This window comes from Buteo buteo, chromosome 5, assembly GCF_964188355.1.
Source record: "Buteo buteo chromosome 5, bButBut1.hap1.1, whole genome shotgun sequence".
In the NCBI taxonomy this organism is placed as follows: Eukaryota; Metazoa; Chordata; class Aves; order Accipitriformes; family Accipitridae; genus Buteo; species Buteo buteo.
This window is the reverse complement of record NC_134175.1, coordinates 50,244,250-50,255,153: the sequence shown is the minus strand read 5'-3', so window position 1 is coordinate 50,255,153 and position 10,904 is coordinate 50,244,250.

Genomic DNA, 10,904 nt, shown 5'->3' with positions numbered 1-10,904 from the left:
TGTTTTCTGTTTTATCAAAAACTATGATTCATAATTTCTGGAAACTGGGGCCAAGTGGGGTGAAAGGAACTATTAATATCCTAAAAATATACATGCGTTAGTCCTGTCACCAATGTATGTTAAGCATTGCTCACTCATACTACAGAACTTCTCAGAGATGCTTCACACTTTCCCTGGCCAGGCAGGAAGATGTTCGCTAAGACCTGCCAGGAATATTTGCTTATGTGAAGTTAGATTTACAGTGCATTCATAGCACAAATAAATACTGCTACTCTGCCTTGCACAAGTTATCTGCTGTGCCCCTGTTTTTGCAAAGACTTGGTTGTACTGGATAATACCCAGTACGTATTAACATTTCTACATACTAAAACCAGACAGCAATCCCTGAACAAATCTTTCCTAGAAATAAATTGTTTTTATGTTTGCTTTAAACACAGGTTAGATGAAATTCATCTTGAAAAAAAAAAAGGAATGGTAAGAAATGGTTACATACTTGAATCAGTTTGTGTAATCTGGCTGTATTTGTGGCTTCTATTTTTCTGGGAAGGAGGTCTCAAATGGTGTCAGTGTATTTCTTGTATTCTCTAGTCCTAAGGGAAAGTTGACCTTATTTTCATTTTCCCACTGCCTGAGCCTTTGGTTTGCTGCAGAATTCCAGGAAGAACTTCCTGCAGGAGAACAATATCTGGCACCCATCGAGCTGACTAAGTGAAGGAGCAGTATACTAAAGGGTAGGTCAGCTTCAAGTAAATAAGGTAAATCATTGTTATCCTGGATACGAGACCTCTGAGGCAAAGCTGTAACACCTTTCAGGAAGCTAAGAAAAGCGAGCCGAAGGCTGCTGCTCTCTTAGTAACAGTAAATGGACAGAGGGTCATTCTGTTATAAAGCCTGTTGCACTTTTAGTGCACATCTTTATTCTATTAAGAAGAAGGCATCAAAAGCATTTCCACTTAACTTCAGGCTTGGGAGAAAGGGTTTACTTGGTTTATTTACTCCCCCCCCCCCCCCAAGGAGGGGTTTTCATTAATGTGTTTAGTAAATACATGTTCTTTTTGGTACTATATGGGGGAAATTAAAATAACGCAAGCAATAAGAGCTGTTGGCAGGTCCTCTTGTAGTTTAAGTACTAACATAAACGCACTTTGTCAACAAAGCAACTCTTGGTCAAGGCAGCAAGTGAAAGTCTATATTGTCTAACACTATACAGTGAACTACATTCACCAAAGAGAGGTTTTGCCTTGGTTTCTCACCACGAGCACTAACTTAGGCAGCAAAAGTATGATGGAGTTCAGTCTGGATGAAGGTGAATCTATTCTGTCTGGAGGTCTAATTAAAGACAGAATTGTTTTCCTGCAGCTATCAACACTCATGAAGCGTGTTTCTCATTTACCTGCCCCGCTGCAGCCACAAGAGAAGTAAAGAACAGAACAAGAAGCGTAGGAGAAAGTCTAAGAGGAGACCAACAGCCTCCTCTAAATCCTACCAGAGCCGTTCTGCAAATCCACGGTGGCAAAAGCCCAGAGCATGGTGGTGGGCTCCACTCCTACACCACTGGGTCAGGATGACAAACCTGCCCAGTCCGAGGCAGAGCCAAGGGCCGTATAAACTAGGCTGGTCTTCACCAGCCCTCTCCCCTTAATCTCCTCTTTCCCAGCTTTGATCCACACTGTTAACCTAGATCTAAGGAACATTTCCTGATGAAACAGATGCACCAGTTCCTTTTTACCAAACCCTTGTGTCAGGAGCGGCTCAATACATTCGTTAAAGGTATATCTTTAGCTCTGGAAATCCACGAGCTGCAATCACAGAAAGGTGGGAAAACCACATCTGAAAGATGTTACTCTCTGCCTGCTGGCCATGCTCCCATAATCCGGCTGGGTAATGGGTAACTCCGCTGGCTCCGTGACACGTTGTACGGACAACACCAACATCTCACCTCTCCAGAGTGGCCATGTCCTATTCACATGCCTGTTCCAGCATCTAAACTGTGACCGCAGGCGCTGGGTGCACGTGAACCTACAGCATTCCCCGGTTCTTCTGGCTCGCTCCATCATTAACTCAGTCTCTATCCGACTCGGGAACAGGTTTTGTGCAGCAGAGCATTCCTAATAAACACCCACATCTCATTCAAAACCACTTTCAGCTTTGACGCTGTTCTTAAATTCTGTGGTTAATCTGGACTCTAATTTCAGCGCTTTTACAGCAGCTGAGAATCCATTGCCTTAAAGTGTAAATCCAGAAAGGATTAAATGAAATTTAAAAAACAGGGCCTCTTCTTCGAGGCAAACAGGCATATGGTTTTAAATATTTCAGAATTCTAGCTGTACCTGTGAAACATAAGCCTAAGCAGATCACAAGCCTGGGTGCTAGTTAACTAGACTCGTGCAAAAGCTTCAGCACACTTAAATTAGAAGACTTTTAGGGGAACACATTCCTTTGAGTTGACATTGGCAATCAGATTAAGACACATCGCACCGGCGGGGTAATTATCCCAAACTCAGTTTGGGATGGTACAAGTGATCTGTAGAGAGCAGTTGCCCTTGAGATGAAGGGAGCAGCGAGGCAAAATAGACGGATGTATAACAACCACATGTTTCTTGAGGGAAAAGTAGACTCTGGCAGAGCTCCAGCAAGGGTACAGCAGGCAGCTGTATCTTGCTCTGAAAATGCAGCAACCACCTTCTATGAGAGAACGAAAAAGGGCTGCTTCTCTGCGTATAACTCCTTGCAATCCGCAGCCATGTCTCCGGTGCAACTTTACACCAATGTTTTATTATTCTCACTAGGGAGGAGCATGTTCCTGTAAATGCATTAGAAGTGTAAATATATTAATGCAATACTTTCTCCCAATTAAATAATTTATATACTCCCTTTATAACTGAAGCATGAAAGAATATGTGGCTTTCTACTAATATTTGAAATGGCAGTGGTTCAAGTACTGCCACTTTAGGGAGTCGACAAGTTGTAGGTAAAACAGGAGTGTGTGTTCAGCAGCAGTCACGTTATCCAGCATCCCTGTATTATATTGTACTAATACATATACCTGTGGCGCTTGCTATATCACACCAGTGAAAAGTAACATCTATAACACATACTAAATTTTTAGTGCTTTCCCCTAAGTGTGAAATAGGAAAAGAGATATATTCCATAGTGCAATATTAAAAATGTATTTTTCCTCCAACTTTTGTGAGAACCTGCAGATCAGACCTCTACAACAGCTCTCCCCAGGCAGGAGAAATCATTTCCTGCCTCTTTTCCCATGAATTTTGCTGCAATTTGCAGGACTTTGTGGGAAATTTGCCACAATTTGTGGGACGCTTCGGTCCTCTATGGGAGTTTGCAGTGGAGTACTGCTGCAGTCTGAAGACCTTGCTGAGATATAGATTTCATATGGTGCGATTTAAACGCAGAACTTCATGTGGGGATAGAGAATGGCCTTGTTTGTTCCAAATCACCAGGAATGACGCATTAACTCCACAGTCACAGAGGCTTGAAATCAGCTGGACAATCAGGAGTCCCATTCATGAGCTATAGGTCAAGGATAATTAGGGAGAAGGAAAAGTGAACCTTCTCCACAGGAAAATTATGGGTCAAACAGAAGAAAGCTTGAGGAAAGAAAAAAAAAATTAAAATCACAACAAATGTTACATATGTTATTGACAAAAGATATAATACTTTGACCTCATTTTTTTCCTGCCATTCGCAAAAATGAGCTAGGCCCCATGTCCCAGCCAGCTGATGAGCAAATATTGCAGCTTGTGGGCTGCATCTCAGCTTTTCAAGTGAATGGTACAACATAGTCTCATCCGAAACAACGCTGCTGAATATGAGGGAACAGGCTCCTTAGATGATCATACCTCCAATACAAGACTGTTTCAAATTTAAAATACCTAAACTGTACTTTTGGGGGTTTTTTTGGGGGGGAGAGGGGGAAGAAGGGCACTGCTAGTAAGGTTATGCACTAGTTAAATACTTAACCACCAGTAATGAATGCATTTCAATACCTAGGTTGTTCACATCTTTCATTTTGGCTTCATATGATTTCTTAACAGCACAGGAAGCAGAAGTGACCATTTCTTCTAGAGCTGGCGTTCTAGGGAAATCTTTAAAAAAAAAAGAGGGGGATGTAGAAGAGGGAAAAGCTGATATGACAGCAGATACACCCAGACAAATAATATTGCCAACATGGAGAGTATCAATTCACCAGGCATTCGTGTGCACAAGCACTAATTCATGCAAGTGTGTAGTGAACAGAAGATCGGGAAAGGACAGTGACTGCACTGAGGAATGACAGGGAATGAGCTTCAGGAAAACTTTTCATTTATCTCAGAACTCCGCTACTCCAACAACTCTTTAGGTAAATATTTGCTTAGGTCAAACGTATCATTACACCATTGTGTAAGACTGGGCTTTTTAACCTAGGTTTTCCAAAACCTTAAAATATGTTTAAGCTTCCTGGAATGATGCTGGCATTTCATTTTCAGAAAGCAGAAAGTTAACATCCCCTTGGCACCTTTATTTCAAAGCATCATGAGAAAAGTAGAAATACCCAGTGTTTTCCAGTACATATCAAGGATTTTGCCAGTCATAAGCCACTGGATTTCTCCACCTTCAGTACTGAAGTACAAGTAGTTTTGTGACACATCTACATTCGTTCACTTTATGGCCACAATTTGGATCTGCCTAAGAAGGAATCTGGTTATAAACCGATTTTAGTATCCTTTTGTTTCTTGACTTTCAGGCTGATTTCTGTCATTCCAAAGCAAGTGACAACAAAGACTAAAAAGATTGCTTCATGTTGTAGATTTTAAAGGAGAATGTTTTCTTTATAAAAGAGCTGGATATCTGTAAATTTTCCAGGCACTGCTACCATCTGATGAGAAAACTGAGCCCCTCACTTCTGTCTGAGGGAGAGGATGTGATGAGCGCTGAGCACTGTAGCTCTTTGCAAAGGCAGTTCTAACCACTGTCAATGGACTGTGCTGGAATTAAGTCATTTCTACAGAGAGGTCAAAAAAATAGTTCACAGAGCTTCATAGCATTTGTTATACATAAATAATTCAGCTGAAATTTCTCATCATCCAAATAAGTTTGAAAACATGCAAAGTTCTGTGATTTTTATTTGATGAGCACCTTAGCAATGACAGCTCAACCAGTTTGAGGAAAGTTCCCACTGTCTCAAGAAGCCACGCGAGGCCCACCCTTCACGTTCAGGTTTGAATTCGGGTTGTGGCTCTTTTTAGTTTACAACTGTTTTTCAGAGTACTTTTACAGTGCATGCTTTTTTTCTCCCCCATCTACAGCAAAAGCCACTGATCTGGTACTTAACAAGACAGACAGTTAATAATTCATGTGCTCACGTTAAACCAGGTAATGCCATAAAATGGTGGAACCTGCTTTTTAGTTAATTTTTAAATAGCGTTTCTGAATGCTGAGGGGACTGCAAGCACCTCAACAGTATGTAATATTAACACATAAAAAGCTACATTTATATAACATTTATGCGACAAATCAACAAAAGCACAAAAATTCAGGAGGCAAATGCTCCATCCGTAGCTTGTTCGTGGAGTTTTTGCTGTGACATACGCATACACAGAGGAACCAGAGAGACATGTGAAGCCCACGAGGCACAGCAGAATAAGGCAGGGCACGACCGGCTTATCCTCCGCTTCCTCTGCACTTACCCACTTGGGCCAGGCACTACTTACAAAACAGAAATTTTTTTGGTTTTTTTTTTTTTTTTTTAAGGAAAAAAAAATGGGAAAAGCTTAGCACATTCATAGGGGAACTCCAAAAAAGCGGCTTTCGGTGTTGTGTGGGCAGAAGCCTCTGTCCCTGAGAAACCACACTGCATCAGCATTGTTACACAGAGACATCGACCGGTTCCTCTTGGACCTCAGGGCCTCCAAATGCACAACTTCGTGTCTCCAACAGCCCATGGATATGCTTTCTATAACCCGGATCGTATCACCCAATATGTAGTTAATCCAGTAGTCAGCGGGTTTTTCCTTGGATTTGTCATTCTCATGTATATTTAGGACTTTTAAGAGCCTGTGCCTTCCCTGGGCCAATATGTTTGGTTTATTTAAATAGAAAAATATTTGTTATTTTCTTACTAAGATACACTTGAAATTCTTTTCATGTTAAACTGCATAAGTACTTTAATCTTCTGTGAATTCAGTGGTTTGCTGTCTTTTAAGCATGTATTTAAAATGTTCTTAGCCTAGGATATCATATACTCAGCCTCTGGAAGAGTCTTAAAATCACAATATATAGTAATAATTATTTTAAAATGCTCCCCAACTTAAGTAAAGTTTCACCAAAGCATAATTTAATACACATTCTTGGGAGCATCAATTGTTAAACGTTAAGCCTACAGGGTGTGAATGGGGTTAGAGGTTTTGTTTGGTTTTTAAAAATGATTGTTTGTTTTTAATAGATCAATCTACAGAACAGATTTGGAATTTCCCAGGGAAATACAACAGCAAGTGTCTTTTGAAACTTTCATTTATGAAAAATCAAATTAGGGGAAAAAAAAATTAAAACCACCACAAACCAAAACAAGTGAAATATACTCTCTTCATCTCATAATAATTCAGTCTATGAGCAAGCCCTGCTAAGCCAGGTGGAAATGCTTTGCCAGAAATACAACTGCTATAGTAGTCTTCCAGGAGTGCTGCATTTACCTGAACCATGGGTATTTCTAGCCAGACAGTCCCTCCAGTACCACCATGCTCCCCATTACCACTGCACCATTTTTTTCTAATATATATTAGGAAACAGCATCTGGCACAAGCCTTACTCAGGTGGACTTCCAAGGGAAATTTCAGTGACTGGCCTCCGTACATACGGTGAGCATACACTTAGAATCACAGAATCAGTTAGGTTGGAAAAGACCTTTAAGATCATTGAGTCCCACTATCAACTTAACACTACCAAATCCACCACTAAACTGTGTCCTTAAGCACCAGATTTACATGTCTTTTAAATACCTCCAGGGATGGTGACTCAACCACTTCCCTGGGCAGCCTGTTCCAATGCTTGACAACCCCTTTGGTGAAGAAATTTTTCCTAATATCCAATCTAAACCTCCCCTGGCACAACTTGAGGCCGTTTCCTCTTGTCCTATTGCTTGTTACTTGGGAGAAGAGACCAGCACCCACCTCACTGCAACCTCCTTTCGGGTAGTTGTAGAGAGCGATCAGGTCTCCCCTCAGCCTTCTTTTCTCCAGACTAAACAACCCCAATTCCCTCAGCCGCTCCTCCTAAGAGTTGTCCTCTAGACCCTTCACCAGCTTTGTTGCCCTTCTTGCAAGGATGGACCTGCCACTCACCGTCTGCATAGGAAAATACTCATTCACCACACGAAAACAATGAGCCAAAATGGCTCCAGTCACCGAGTTTCCTCACTTGCCCCATTCCCGTCGCTCAGGGAACCTGAACCACCGCACATGATCTGCAACTAACTGAGACCAACTCAAAACAGAGCTGAACTTGGAAAACAAAACTAATTGTCACAGATCTTTGGAGTCCACTTAATAGCAACTGACAGGTTTTCCCCCAGTGGAAAAATTGCCATTTTCATATAATTACTTTCCATTTTTCAAATTCAAAAAATGTGCTTATTTTGAAGAAAACCTGCTTTAAGATGCCCACACAAACCCTACCTACAAGGCGCTAGCCAGCGCCACTATAATAAACTGTCATTCAAAGGACAGCAAATTTACATAGTGTACTAATGCATGGTAATACATGTAATATAACTCACCAAAAGGCTGAATGAAATGAAGTGATTTCCTTGGCTTGGAACCGCCCAGATGAGGGTGTTATTATCACACAAATTAGTATGACTTGAATGTCTCCCTTTAAACGTATTAGGATAACAATAAAGACAGTTCACCCTAATGTGACCTGCTTCTTCCATAACATTTAACACAGTCAAATTAAAAGTGCAAATCTGTTACCACTGCAAATAAAAAATAATGTACCTCATATTATTTTAGGACTCTATCTTTTTGTTTAAAAGAAAAAAAAAAGTAATGGCCAAGTAATGCATCCTTTCAACTGGAAAAGGAAAAGAGATCAAGTTCTTTGAACAGGCAAAAAATGAATTGGAAAAATCTAAGTTCTGTCAACTTAAAAAAAACCCCACACCTAATTAAGGATTTGTAGTGTCAATATTTCATAGTTTGCTTTATGCTGCAACAATTTCTCACTTTGCTGTGTTTCTTCAAAACTGTAATTTCTCCTACACTTTGTAGATGGAAGAGGACTACGGTGTGGGGTAGGAGTTTTTTCACTATTTCTTGATGATGTCCATTAAAGATGATTTATGTATTAAAAATCCTTTTGTATCCCTTCTATGCAGGATCTCTTTTAAAGTACACACTATTCACAGCATTATATGCCTGAAGAGTTAATAATCTGTTCCAGTGACTGTCATCACTGTACTCACAAGGTGGAGAGACGGGAGGTCAATCTCCCTCTCCAACAAAAAAAAGCTCAAAGCATGCAGCCAATAATTTCGAGGTTAACAAAATAATCTTTGTAGCAATTCCTAGGGATCAACAAAGGGACACTGTGCAGAGCCAGGTTCTTAACTTGCACGAATTCATATTGCTTCAAACACAAGTTGAGTTTAGACCAAGTCAAGCAGTTGTGAACGTGGTTCGTGACAGATAACAACGTGGGACAAAACTGAGTGTATCGTGTCTGATGGGTTTAACTTGCAAGAGTGTCTTTTATCTCTGAGCTACGGCTTGCCAGAAGCGAGGAGGAGGACACTATGTTGCTCTGCTGCACCACATTTCAGGTAGGAAATAAAATCTTGACACTTGGTGCCATTAAAGAAGTCCTAACACCTTCTGCCAGAAAGAGACTTAATAGTCCTGTTACGTCAAACCCAGTAATCAGTGGACAAGTACAAGAGCTTTATAGTAATAGGACAGTTAAATTTTCTTGATATTGGTGAACTTCATAGATAACTTTTCTTCAAGTTGTTGTCTTCAAATGCTAAAATAGCAATAGAGCATAAATTACACAGCCTTCTCTTCAATCATTTCCTTTACTTCCTAATGCCATACCACACCACCAATGTTAAAATTTATTTTTATCAGAAATTATAAGTGAGAGATGCCGCACAACACAGATGAATAAATACACTGAATTACTGCACTATGGCTTGCCCTGCTCCCTTCACACACACATACCCCCCCCCCCCCCCCAAACTTCCTTACCCCTTAAAAGCAGATTGAAAAGCTGTAGCACCAGAGCAGATGGAGTCTGAGTCTGGGTGACTGGGTTCAGCTTTTACCCCCCAAGATCAAGCCAAAACTGGAATAGAAGAACACCCCACCCAAAACATTGGCTTGGCTCCAAACCCCATAGTTAGTCAAACCCAAATCAGACATTTTGGAAACTTCAAGTACACTAGGCTTTTTAACATAAAGCCATTTACTTTGCAGCCCATGTATGGGGTTTATGTTCCTGACTTCACGCATCTAGCAAGAGATTTTGAAAGTACAAAGGGCAGTCAAGCGCTCAACACCATTGATCTGCAGCAGAAATAGGCCACCTAGCTAAACTTCCTGCATTTAAATATCCCTTGCCTAAACCTGAAAATGATGACTGCTGTTCCCCCTTTCTCGTCATAAGCTTCTTATCCCAAAAGAGAAACATCAAAAGAGAAAGACCTTAAAACACTAAACAAACACAAACTGTTAGACTTGCTTTTTTTAATAAGAAAAAGAAAATTTAAGACAAAGGCAAGTATTTCACCAACCAAGTTAAATAGGATGGTGTTAAGCTCTAGGTCAGGATGTTAATGGTGTTAGAACAAGTCCTAGGGCTAAGGTTAATGATGTTATCTTCCATCATAATCCTAAATGTAAAATACTTGCTATTATTAGAATCTTTTTATTCCTAATCCTGTTAAATTTCTACTCTCACAGTGACTTGGAGAGTCGGAGAAGTAGAGCACAGGTCAAATGACTCTTCTGTGTTAGAAATTTCTAATTCAAATGGAGGTTGTTCTTTTCTGAGAGTTAATTTTCATTTAATCTCCTTTTTTTTCCTTCCCCTTTAATCAAAACTAAAATATTTGCCAAGAATGGAAAGTCAGTGAGAAAACACTGGTATTTTATCTCTTTAACCATAGCCTTAAATAAAAATCAGGGAATATTTAGGGGACAGGAGGAGGAGGACAAGGACCATCCGGTGAGCACCCACCACGCTGGAGTCACAGCACTCATTACCCACATTAGTCCCTGGCGCAGACACAGCACGCTCTGGTTTCTGGAAATAACTATTGCATCCTTACAAACAAGGCTTCTGGATAGTAACCTGCCGTGCAATATATCTTCTTAAGGCCGGACACAAGAGCTTACGAGAATATCTGGATGCTACTGAATCCCTCCCGCCCCAGCAAGCTCACGGTGCTGGAGGTCAGCAGGCACCTAGCAAGTGATCCAAGTTAAAAGTAGAGGATTTGGCCTTCAGAATCAAAAAGGATCTTCAGAAACGCTGCCGACAGCTATCCCAAAGAAAAAGGCAGCTCACATGAAGTCGTTTCCACGAGCGTGAACTTCACCTGCAATCCAGGTGCCCATAACTGGGCTTTTGGCTTCCTAATTTTCAGATAAGAAAAGTTTAGCTGGTTCTACAAGAATATCATAGGAGGCTATGTCCTTATAACATATGGCACATGTCCTGCAGGTTTCAGAGGTGAAATATGGGTGTAATCAGAAAGCTTATCCTCATCCAGCACCAAAGTCTCAGCTCCAGTGTAAATATGGCCATAAGTTATATAAAAGCATTACACCAAAACTTCAGGACCAAACATTAGGGGATGTTTAAGTATATTCTTCCAAATTTTTAATCAAACCTTATACTTACAGCTTCAA